Source organism: Ursus americanus, chromosome 24 (genome assembly GCF_024610735.1).
Source record: "Ursus americanus isolate L20-20 chromosome 24, mUrsAme1.1.p, whole genome shotgun sequence".
NCBI classification, from domain to species: Eukaryota; Metazoa; Chordata; class Mammalia; order Carnivora; family Ursidae; genus Ursus; species Ursus americanus.
The window spans coordinates 32,839,754-32,853,415 of record NC_142150.1 but is presented as its reverse complement, the minus strand read 5'-3'; the positions used below and the strand labels follow the sequence as shown (position 1 = coordinate 32,853,415).

At 37.4% G+C, this 13,662-nt stretch overlaps 1 pseudogene; it reads left to right on the top strand.

Moving 5' to 3' along the window:
• The first annotated feature begins 5,477 nt into the window (after window positions 1-5,477).
• On the top strand, window positions 5,478-8,935 carry LOC148107865 (olfactory receptor 4S2-like; annotated as a pseudogene).
• Window positions 8,936-13,662: the final 4,727 nt, after the last annotated feature.

Here is a 13,662-nt window from a genome sequence, read left to right as displayed (position 1 = left end):
TATTTCAGGCAAAGTGGAGAAAGCACTGGTTAAAAATAATTAATCTGCAAAGAAATATTATGTAATGAATGCTCCATTTGATGGTCAAATCCATATTCTTGATCATGGGTATGCCACTTACCGGTGTGTAATCTCTTCCCTTCTCTGTTGTTTTCTTCTGAATAAAATGGAAATCATAATACTTATTCTGAGTCTATTCACGTGATTGCTTATGGAAGCAAGTAAATGTATCAATAATGAAAGATACCTGATTCTTCAGGCTTTAAAACATTGATTTAGTGAATTTGGTATAAGAAAATATCTTTCTGAGCTGAATGTCTTTCCTTAGTTTACATCAAGGAACTATTAGGGTAGAATGTCACAAAATGGAGAAAACTCTTGCATGATTTACATAATGTGCTTTCACACTCTTTGACCTTGGTAGTTCATTTATAAAGTATCCACTAGTAAATATTCTGAGCACTCAAGGAGTGATGTAGAAACAATTGATAGTGTTTTTCTTAATAAAACCTAAGAGAGAGACAGACAGATAGACAGGACAGGAGACAGACAATATTTTAGCAGTGAGCATTCAATCAATTGGTTCAGTCCATCATGAAATTTATTTTATTCTATTTCCGTGTCAATGTTACTTTACGCTCGATAATTTCTAGTTGTCTAGAGATCTAAATTCATCTTCCATCATAAAACATTGAACATTTTAAATCATATTATGTTGTCCAAAGTTAAGTTCTTCGCCTGGTTCAGTATTCTAATGGGTCTTTCAGCATATTTTCTTAAGAAACAAGGAGAGACTGGGAATAAAATAAAGGACAGATAGAGACCATTTGTGATAAAACGAAATATTCTTTCAAGTATCATGTTATTTTATGTACCAAGGATTTAGAAAATGTGCTAAGGACACTCCAAGTCATAGCTGAATCTTATAATAGAGTTCTTGGAATCTGTTTTGAGTGTCCTACACCCTGACTTCAGTATGGGAAGATAGAAATAGAATGAAATCTTATATTTATTTATATATAACAAACAGTGGAATAACCTTCTCTGTCCTCATCACATATATTTTCCAAATAGTAGCACAATTAAATGCATAAGTATCAAGTCATTTAAGGACATTACAACATGTATTCCACACAGAAGCACAATTTTCTCAAATATAAATGGATCTCAGAGATCAATCTCGAAAACACAATGCATAGGGTTCATGAGTGCCTCAGTCTGATTAAGCATAAGATTCTTTGATTTACACTCAGGTCTTGATCTCAGGGTTGTGGGATCAGCCCACGATTCGTTCCACACAGAGTAAGGAGCCTGCTCGGGATTCTGTCTCTCCTTCTTTTCTGCCTTCAGCCCTGCTCAATCTCTCTCTCTCTTTCTCTCTAAATTAATAAATACAGTCTTCAAAAATAATCAGTACAAGTTAAAATTGAAAAAGAGCTATGTTCAAAAGAAACTCTTCTTATTAAAAAATAATGTGGAAATATAATTTCATTCATAGAAAAATACATTCAAATTTAAAATCCAATTATATATCATTTCACTTATCAGATTAATAAAGTGACCTTTTTGATAAATGCCTCTTAACAAACATTCATGAAAATGATGTTTGAAACAATTGATTCCACAAATCTTTGGTAGGAGTTTAAGGGGGTGAATTGTCTTGGGGAGTGATTTTCAACATTGATGTCACTTCAATGGCACAAAGACATAGGTCTGGTGTTTCCACTGGCTGCAAGGGATGTCACTCCCAGGCACAAAGATTATCACAGCAGTCCTTTCCAAGCTGGCAAAGGGTAAGAAACCACTCCAATGTTCATCAGAAAGGAAACGAATCGAATCAGGGATGGTATTTATGCAATCATGAATAAAAAGTAAGTGGGTATGTAGGCAATGGTTGCTAAAATAAGTTGAAAAGTGTTAGAGTTCAGGACTCAATGCAGAGGATGGTAATATTTTCATTAACTCCAGAATAATAATATGTATCTCACACACACGTGGACTCATATCAATTGTATTTAAGAGACTACAGAGGTAGCAGAATATTTGTGGCCTCAGGGTGGGGAAATCGCATTCTTGGAATCAAAGTTAAGTGGATGACTTACCTTTTAAAATATTCTCTTTACCATTGAAAATATGGCATAATGATGCTGCATTAAAAATAAAGCTTTTAGTAACCTTCTCTTAGTAGATGGTTTGTTAGTTGCATTGGCATATTACTGGATGATAACAACTGTCTTCTGACATAGGCTGCAGAAACAGCAAGATTCCCAGGGCCAGAGTAAGATTTAAATATCTGGGTGAGAGGGTGAGTCAGCCATAGAGTCAGTTCTGGACTCAAGGGTCATTACCACATCATGCCCCAACCACACTGCCGATCATACAGGTTCCCCTGCATTCTTAGGAGTTCGCCAAATATGCCCTTAGTCCAACTCTTCAGCAAACAGCGATGAAAACTTGTCTGTGGTTTCTAACAGTTATGTATTATAAAAAATATCTATCCATCCATCCATGCATCTACATACCAATCTATCATCTATCTGCCTATCTATCATCTATCTATCATTTATCTATCATCTACCATCTATCTATCGACCTGATAAAGATAAGACTGAGACAGAGTATCATTCGTAGATTAATAGATATGAGTAGCATATGTTGAAATGAAGCAACATAAGGAAGGTAATTTTTATCTGTTCACTTATGAATTTAAGCATGTAGAAAAAAGTACATATTTAATAATAAGTATTCAGAGAGTGAATGAAAGAATTAAGAGAATTTCCTATTGTTATGATCCAATGTCGTTTGGTCCTATTAAATACACATTTACCACTGAAAAGGAAAGCCTATTCCATCCAAAGTAAAATCATCATCTCCAAGGAACATTTCCTGGAACACTCAAATAGATGTTATTTCTATTTGCTTCTCTCTCCACCAGGAACTGCTGTGCATACTTTTATTCTGTCTTCTCATTTATATTGTAAAGCGCTTCTAGAAAATTCCTTAAACTTTCTATCCTATCACAAAGCCCTTTTTTGTGTTAGATGCACACTGTGGCACTGATCAGATTACTTTTCTCGGAGTATAAAATACAGTTATGTTAATCACCTACACAAATCTTACCAGTTCTGATAAGAGCTTATGCAAAGGGTAGGATGTTCAGTAGTCCTCTTTTCTTCTCAAGGTAATTTGGCCACTATTTGCTCAAATGAGAATAAAAAAAAAAAAAAAAGCTTCTAAATTTCTGTCTGATGCCTTTTAATGCCACTGAGGCTCAGGTTCTCGCCTGCAGGCCAGAAGACGAAGTTGGTCCTGGATGCATCCCAAACTTTCTAAAATCCACCCTCACATGTAATTTTGACTGGGAAATGCTTCTCTTTGCCTTTCCTGCAGGAGTATTTAAACATGAATGATGCAAAATATAGGAGTCTGGGGAAGGTCATTCGCTGAAGTCTCCCTTCCCTTTTAATTAAGACAAATGAGCTGGGGGGCCTGGGATGCTCATTTGGTTAAGCCTCTGGCTTCCTCTCAGGTCATGATCCCAGGGTCCTGGGATCAAGTCCTGCAAAGGTTTCCCTTCCCTGCAGGGAGTTTGAAATCTCGCTCTGCCTGTCCTCCCAGTCGTTCTCTCAATCTCTCTCCCTCTCAGATAAATAAAATCTTAAAAAAAAAAAAAAAAAAGACACATGAGCTAGATGTGACAAAGAACTAAATCTTCAGTACTGTTAGATTATGGGAAGAAAGGTGATCTCTTCTTGCAATTAAAGATGTCGATTAGGGGATAAATGATGTCTTTTGACTGGAATATAACAACGGTGATTAGCTAGTGATCTAATGGCCACAACTTAGTTCCTGATACCATTATCCAAGCAAATGATTTAGGATTTCTTAAAGACACAGCTGATTATAGGTCTGGGGCAGGGAATGTACAGGAGGAACTGGAACATCGTGTAATGCTGAAAGGTAAAGAAGTACTAATACATACACACACGCACGCACACACACATACACACACACAAGTACACTGACACTTTGATGAGAATATGCCAAAGGGACACAAGAGCCAATGGAAAGATCCTTCAGCGCAAAATTTGGAAAAGGTTTGAGCAACAAAATAAATGACACTGAGTTGAAATATAACTCATAGTATAAAAAATCCATGAGTTCATAATATTTAGACACTTTAATAAATACTAAATAGGGGATAATAGATACCTGTCCCATAAAAATCATGCCTGATGCACTCAATCCCTCATTTGTGGACTGTACACAAGCGAGTTCCTTCCAAAAGGCACACTGCGGAATGGGGCAAGGGAAGCAAATATACAGAGGAGAAACATGGCAGACACTACCTCAATCAGGTGATCAAGGTTAACGTCAGTGGTGATAAGTCACATTGAAACTATGTACTCACTGGTTGATGTGATGCTAATGGCACTTTGCCTGTATATCTGTTCTCCCAATAACCCATAACCCCAGTCAAATCCTGATGAAAATATCGGACAAGACCCAAATAAAAGTTGTTATATAAAATGTCTGAGTAGTTCTCTCTCTCCCTCTCCTTCTGTCCTCCCCCTGTCAGCTCTCCCTCTAAATACATAAATAAATAAATAAATAAATAAATAAATAAATAAATAAATATTTTAAAAAAAAGTTAAGGATGCACTTATTGTGTTGGGAATAGATTAAACTAGAGAATATTTTTGTTTTTATTTATTTATTTATTTATTTATTTATTTATTTATTTATTTATTTATCAGCAAGAGACAGAGGGAGGGAGAGAGAGAGAGCACAAGCCTAGGGATCAGCAGCAGGAGAGGGAGAAGCGGGCTCCCCACTGAGCAGAGATTCCCCATGCAGGGCTCATCCCAGGACCCTGGGATCATGACCTGAGCTAAAGGCACACCACCCAGCTGTCTTTAGAATTGTAGAAGCATTATTTTACCCATCTGAAACTAATCTACAGCTGTACTTTAATATTACTTGAAATAAACAAATAAAAGAACATGCAGAGAAACTGTCACTGTCTGTAGCTACTGAAGAAGACATGACACCGGGATGTGCTGTGGCATCTGGACGAGAGTCTGGAGAAGAAAAACGGCAATAGTTAAAGTCAAAGTTATCTGAAAAAAGTATGGATATTAGTTAAAAAGAATGTGTTCGTGTGAAGTGAAGGAGTTGTAACAAATGTACCAAACTATGGAAGACGGTGACAGGGGCAACTGAGCGCAGAGCACGTGGGAACTCTGTATCATTTCCACCATTTCCTGTAAATATAAACCTGCTAAAGAGTCTGAAGTTTATTAAAAAGTAACAGGCAGTTTCATTCACTACGTCATCAGAGTTTATCTGCCTTGTAACGTGGGTCAGATATCCCTTCTTTCTCAATGCGGAATATGTGTTTGCATACCACAAGATCTGCACAGTATGTCCCAGTGGGAGTCCAAAGACCAGAAACTGCTATAAGCCAGTAAGAGTCGATGACTCCGTTCAGGTCCGTGGGCAGGAGGCTGCTGTGGAGTCAGGAAGAGTTCATGAGTCAGTGTGCAAGCCGTGAGACAGAAGAGCCAACGGTTCAGTTTGAAGGCTCTCAGGCAGGAGATCGCCCTCTTACTCAGGGGAGGTTAGCCTTTTGTAATTTCAGATGACTTCGTTTGGTTCTTTGAGGACCCTTCTTTAGTGAGAGCAAACTACTTTATTCAGCCTTCCAATTCAAAAATTAGTATCATCCAGAAATATCCCAAAGTCACAACCTAAAAGGATAGTCAAAGAACTATTTGAGCACCCTAGGCCCAGGAAAGTTAATACATAAACTTAGCCAGTACAAGTTCATTGCTTATCCACCTAGCACCTACACACATCTCTTTCAAATATACTTAACCTCCCAATAAAGTCAGCACCGGGTGCCCTGCTGGATAAGTGGGTTAAGCATTTGCCTTCGGCTCAGGTCATGATCCCAGTTGTCAACTACTACTAGTCTTGAGACCTCTTAGCTAGAAGGACTCTCTCGGCGGAAAATAGTTATGTTTTCTGGGGTTTCTGCTTGTTTGTATGTTTTAATTCATTTGGAAAATAAAAAGGAGAATGAACATGTAAAAGCAAGGGACCTACTCGTGAGTCTAAACCTGAATTATTATTACTACTATGATTTTGACCATTATTATTATCATATTTCATGCCATATAATAGACAGCACACCTGTAAACACTACTCTATCAGTCATAATACACAGATCTGAGAATACAAAGCCCTGTAGTTTCCAGAAAGCTGGAAGAGCCAGGCACTATGTTGCTGCAAAGGGACAGCTGAGAGCACACAGTATGGTAGAAGCTGTATGTGCTACACGTGACAGACCTGGAGGGATGCGGCCTCAGACAGACACAATGCCCGATGATGGCCTAGGACACTGTGCAGTGGCCTCCTCACCTACCCCTAGAGGAGTCTTCTACGTCTGTGGCTCAGTTGCAGGAGGAACTTGTAAGTTTAGGTCAAAGCTATTGTACATACTCCTTTCCACACGTGAGTTCTGGTGACCTCACTGGCACAGCTGAAGTCCCAGCACTGAAGATGCATCCGATACTGTCTTCCTAAATCTATTCAAAATATTTCCAGGGATAGCCTCTTTGAAATATCTAATGCATCCTGAGTGGGAGAACAATATAAACTAGTATGAAACATGAAAAATTAAAGGACACATGGAGGAATTAGTGAGATTAAGGACAGAGTCCTTCCTTTTTTTTCCCTGTGACTTTTTAATTTTTTAGATCACAGACAGATGTTTAAAAGCAATTGCTAGGGAATCCTCAAACACTCATAGGGAAGACAAGGAATCACTGAGATTTCACTTCCCCTCCTTTCATTTTTTTTTATAATTTTTATTTTCTTATATCAGTTACCATACAGGACATCCCCAGTTTTTGATGCAATGTTCCATGATTCATTAGTTGCGTATAACACCCAGTGCACCATGCAATATGTGTCCTCCTTAGTACCCATCACCAGCCTATCCCAATCCCCCACCCTCCTCCCCTCTGAAGTCCTCAGTTTGTTTCCCAGAGTCCACAGTCTCTCATGCTTCATTCTTCCTTCTGTTTACTCCTCCTTCCCCTCCTTTCAAATCCAACAGGTCTTGATATGTCTCTAGCAGTTCCTTTCATTGCTTTATCTACTTTATCTCTGCCTCTTCATAAGAGTTTGATGGCTACCCCAGGCTGAAAGAATGGATTTAATTTCAAACTACAAATAACTGCTCATATGGTAACTGCAAAAAAACTTGAATTTTCTCATTTCACAAATGGGGTAACAGAACCCCATGAAACTAAATGATTTATCTAGAATTACAGCACCGTTGGCTCAGAAGGAGACATGTAAAGTCTTCGTCTTCTAACTATACCCACCACCTCTTCACTATAACAGCTTGATATCAAATAGGGGACCATAAATTCCTGTACTCAAAGGTCAGACTATTCTAAGAAGAACCTGAAGATGTTGCCCATACTCAACTACTTGAACACTCCTGGCACTATTCAGAAGGGAAAATATGGGGACAAGTTATCACTTCTGTAACGAAAATAAGATGAGCTTTTCCAGATATATGAACATTACTGTATCCCCTATCACTGAATTGTTTTGAAATTATTGACTGTCTTATATATAATTAGAACAACTAAATCTCTAGAAACAAAGAAATGGAAAAAAAATTAAAATGTGAGTTTCTTGGTTAGATTTGTGACTTAGATAATTTGCTTTATGTCTCTGAACTTTCTTTCCTCATAATGTGAATGAATGGACTAATGGTAGAGGTAAGATAATCAAAATATGTACACCTCAATTTCACTAATTATGCGTGTCAAGGAGTTGGAAGCACCCATTTATCCATTTCAAACTACTAGGATTCTCATTTATTTTGAGTCATAAATAAATGTTGTTGCTCTTGTTATGTTTTTCTCTTTTAGATAATTTCTTTGTCTGTTGGGAACTTGATGTGCTAGAATAATTCCAAGGAAAAAATAACCCATGTAACTGAATTCCTTTTCTGGGGTCTTTCTCAGAACCTAGAAGTTGAAGAAGTTTCTTTCTTAGCGGTTTCTTTCTTCTACAAGGTCATTCTCTGGAAAACCTCCTCATCATGCTGACTGCTTACATGGCGATATTTTCAAGGTTCCCGTGTTTATTCTTCCTCAACTACTTGTCTTTTGTGGATATTTGTTACCCTTCAGTCACAGCTCCCAAAATGTTTGTTGACATATGAGCCAAGAGCAAAACTATCTCCTCTGTGAGGTGCCTGCTGCAACTCTTTGTGGTATATTGTTTTGGTTGTATGGAGATCGTCATTCTTACTGTAGTGGCCTATGACCATTATTTGGATATCTGTAAAACCCTACACTGTATGACTATCATGGACTGAGACAGATGCAATAAAAGGTTGCTGGGGACCTGGATAGGTGGGTTCTTACACTCCATTATCCAAGTGGCTCTGGGAGTCCACTTACCCTGTTGTGGACCCAATGATATCGAGCACTACTTTTGTGATGTCCACCTTGTGCTGACACTTGCCTGCACAGACACATATGTTGTTGGTGTTGTGGTGACAGCCAGCAGGACCATTGCTCTGGGGAGCTTTGTAATTGATAGTTTCCTGTACCATCCCCCTGGTCTCTCTGAGAAACCACTCAGTAGAAGGCAGGCACTCTACCTGTGGCTCCCACATTGCTGTGGTCATCATCTTTTTGGCCCCTGTACCTTCATGTATATGCGTACTAATACTACCTTTTCAGAGAAGAAGATGGTGGCTGTATTTTACACCATTATCACCCCCATGTTAAATCCCCCGATCTATGTCCCTGAGAAAAGAAGAACTCAAGAATGCAGTGAAAAGACTCTGAGGCAGAAGGTATTCTCAGAGGTTAATGGTAAATACTTGAAAGGAACAATTTAACCTGGATGATCTTAAATTTTCTCATATGCTCAGCAAAGATAGTAATAAAAAACTCACAGGGTTTTTGGAGGAGCAAAAGAGAGAATAACACATTCTATATACGTGGGGTATTATTTATCATCATTATTATTGTTGTTGTTATTCTAATATTTCATAAGGAGATACATTTTCTGATGATCTAGGCCACAGAAATCTTTCCAAAGCCTGGAGCTCAGCATGGTCATTCTCAACACCATTGTTTTCTCCTCCCTATTTTGGTCTGTCTGTGATTTGCCTTAAACTGAGAGTTTACTATGAAGTATTAAGGCCATTTTCCAGCATTTAGAAATTTGATGGAAACATATTGAGCACTCCATATGTATATGCTGCATACACAAAAGGATATAGGAAAAATAACAGATCTTAACTACAGTGCTCTGATCTAAGTCCGCCAAAACACAGTGGAAACTAAACCTAGCAAGGTTGCAAAGAGAAGCAAGGTATGTGCAGTATGTGAAAGAGATAAAAGGAGCTTAAAACACAGAAGACCTGTCTTCTTCTACATTTGGGAGAAAGCTTTCCAATGTCTAGGACTCATTTTCTTTACCCAAACAGGAAGGAAATTGGGGAAATAAATTACCTCTAGGATCCCTATTGTGATGCTAACATCCCATTCATCTGCTTCTGCTAATTGACTAATCTTGCCTTGTCTGTAGCCAGTGGTCCCCAATTAACATAAAGTGACTAAATGGAAAGACTAAAGAAACTGAATGAAAACAAAGAGAACTGTGAATCAAGTAGACCACTTGATTCAATCAACAGGGCAAATAAAATCCTGAAATGCATAGCCAGGAAACGACTTCCTACAATGCTTGAACCAAGCAGCTTTACTGAATGCAATGAGCCATTCATTACACATCTCCATTTCACTTCATGCAATCTGGGCTTTACCTTTCTATAACAAATGAACACATCACTGATTATCCCTCTCATTGTTCCATCATTGTCTTCTGCACAAATCTGATTATTCACGCGACTGCCTATACCTAGTAAGTGTTTGTGGTGGATTGTGTGTGTGTGTGTGTGTGTGTGTGTGTGTGTGTAGATTACATTAAGAACAGTACACAGTGCTTTAAAAAATTATCTCAGATGTGGAAGCATTCACAGAGTTAATTTAAGAAAGACCAAAGGCAGCAGTATATCTGGATTAGAAGTTATAATTAAGAAACACTGGCCCTGGAACCACACCATGGACCATGTTTATTGTCCCAGCTTTGAATCTCTATGGACTTCCATTTGCTCAGTTTTTAATGATGACTAGATCAGTGTTTTTCTAACTTATTAGATCATGGGACTACATGGGAGACACTATTGAACAGATAACAGTACCTCTGCGAAAGTTTCTAATCTGTTAGGCCATGGTTAAGGGGTATTCAAAAATCTATATTTTTAATGACCTCATCTCATAATTGTTATATGACTGTATAACACATCTGAACACTTAGATTGGAAACAGCAGGACTGGATGATACTTGATGTTCTTAGAGCACAAGAGGACTATGAGCCAATGAAATCCTACGAGCCATACCTTTGAATATATGCCCTTGTCTGTGCTACTACGTGAAGCAAAGGGAGCTAACTTTTAACTAAATTTAGAAAACGTTGAAATAAATGAACGTTATTCATTTGTAACTTTCCTCTGCAGCACTCTTTCCTTCATGTCTTTGAACTAATGTCTTGAGCACCAAGGAATGTTAGTTTCAATGAAGGGCTGACATCCCTAAGAAGGTAGAAGTGGACCGATTTTATTATGCTCAAAGACCAAGAAGCAGGGCATGTGACATAGTATTATAGTTTCTATCAAATGGTTTATACATTTATTTCTGTTCACAAAATGTCCTCAGGGTCAATCCCAATCAGAGGAGCTCTGAGAGACTACTCTTAGATCCTTGGAAAGAGATGACAAAGAATCACTGGAACCTAGACTCTCCGCAGTTTCAGTAGTGTTGAGTCTGTTTTATACCATTCTATTTCATAAGATACAATCATGAATTGGTCCTCAACCACTGGAGTTAAAATTTTTGTAGCTTACAACCTTGTTGTTACAAGATGACAGATATGACTTTGCTTAGAGACTTCACTAATGAAAAAAAAAAAAAAAAGGCAACCCTTCTTATAGTCCAGATAAATATATTAGTTTATTTTATAGTGGGAAACAATAAAAACGTGTCGCCCTCTGTCTTCCTACCAGTGGTTATACTTCTGTCCCAGGGTGTAGCAAATTATTTTCATTTTATTTTTTTTAAAGATTTTATTTATTTATTTGACAGACAGAGAGACAGCCAGTGAGAGGGGGAACACAAGCAGGGGGAGTGGGAGAGGAAGAAGCAGGCTCCCAGCAGGGGAGCCTGATGTGGGGCTGGACCCAGAACTCTGGGATCACACCATGAGCCAAAGGCAGATGCTTAAGGACTGAGCCACTCAGGTGCCCCAGCAAATTATTTTTAAACATGTTTTCTTGTGCAGTTCAATTTAATATGTAAAAAACTATGATTTTTTTCATTCATGTTCCTCCATGTTTCATCCCTGATAGAAGAGAGTTGGATAGCTACACATAGAAAAGAAGATAGATTTCAGAAAAAGAATTTAGAAAAATCATTACACAAACAATGACAAACCACAAAAAATTTCTCTCATAAAATCTGAACAATACCAATGTGTTCACACTTACTACTTACATTCAACATTTTACTAAAGGTTTTTACCAGAGAAATTCAGTTAAAAAATAAATAAAGGCGCCCTATTTAGAAAGGAAGTGGTAAAACTACCTCTCTCCACAAATGGCATGATCTCATATACAGAAAATCCTAAAGACTCCACCTAAAGAATATTAAAATTAATTAATGAATTCAATGAAGTTGATGGATAAAAATTAGCACACAGAAATCTCTGGCATTTCTATACACTAACAACGAACTTCCTGAAAGAGAATTTAAGGACGTGATACTATTTACAATAGCTTCAAAATCATTAAAACACTAAGGAATAAATTTAACTGAGGAAGTGAAAGGCTTGTAGACTGAAAACCATTAGTCTTGATGAGACAGATTGAAGAATACACACATAAATGGAAAAGTATTCCATGCTCATATATTAGAAAGTTTAATGTTGTGAAAATGTCCATAGAACCTAAAGCAATCTATAGATTCTATGCAATCCTGATCAAAATTCCAATGGTATTTTTCACAGGAAGAGAAAAAAACTTTCCTTATTCTCCTTGGAACCACAAAAATACCTTGAATAACCAAAGCAATCCTGACAAAGAACAGTAAAGCTTGAAGCTTCCCGCTACCTGATATCAACTTGTATTAAAAAGCAATAGGAAACAAAACAGTACGATATTGGCATAAAACAGGCATATAGAGCAATGGCACAGAATAAAGAATGCAGACATAAACATATACATATACAGTCAACTGATTTTTGACAAGGGAACAACATCACACATAGGGAAAGAATAGTATCTTCAATAAATGGTTTAGAGAAAACTGGATATCCATATGAAAAAGAACGAACGAAGACACCCATCTCACAGTAATCACAAAACTAACTTGGAGTGAATCAAAGACTTACACATAAGACCTAATAAAACAAATCTCCCAGAAAAAAACAGAGAGGGAAAGATTTTTGACTTTACTCTTACAGAGTATTTCTTGGATTCAAAAGGAAAAAAAAAAAAAAAGCAGGCAACAAAACCTAAAAGGAACACATGGGTCTACATAAAACCAAAGAATTCTGCAAAGAAAAGGAAGCAGTACATTGAAAGGCAATCTACACAGTAGGAAAAATATTCACAAAGGAAATTCTATTTTGTAATATACATTTATACTCTATAAAGTTCTTGCCTGACAGCTAATAATAGTTTCTATGTGTCAAACAACGTCTAGTGTATGATTAATACTGAATAAAAAATAAAAGAATTAAGGAAGGTGAATTAAGTCAATAAAATATAGAGAAAACACTGCGGTGTAGGGCTGATTCCCATCAGCACCCTCTTCCACCACCTTTTTGCTCCTAGACCTATAACTAGACATGATTCCCAGCAGACCCCTAAAGGTGAGGTACCAAGTGTGACCCTTGAGGAACACACTACACTCCAAAATAACTACATCAGTTTCCTAGGTTATAAAAACAGAAATATGGTAATCATGGAAGAAACATATAATTCAATCAAGCCAAATTTCTTGGTATGGGTTCACTAAGCAGAGATTCTTTATTTAGTGTTGTAGCTGGGAGACTGAAGAAAAGCTAACAGTTTTGCTCTTTGGTGGTTAAAGAATGAACAAATGGTGGCCCACAGTAGGGTAATTAGAAATACAAGACCTGACTTGGTTTAATGGAAAGGGAGAGAAAAAGCATAGGGAGATTGGAATGTTAGAATGGATTTGGAAGTTAAGATCTCCTTAGCCCCCCTGGGGTTCCAGAAGACTTACTTTTCATCATGAATGTGAGACATAAATTTGGCACGTTAATCCAGTCATTATGGTGTACTCATTTCCAATAAAATATCTGGACATCTTCCACTCACGGGAAAGAAAATCCTAATGATAGTCACTGTTATTTTTTTTTCTGGAAATGATCACTAGATTTGTTTGGGATTTTAGGGAGGGGCTTTGATATATTAGTAAGTTTTTTTTTTTGGTATGCAATTCTTTTTTCTGAGATAAATTTTACATATAATGAAATGC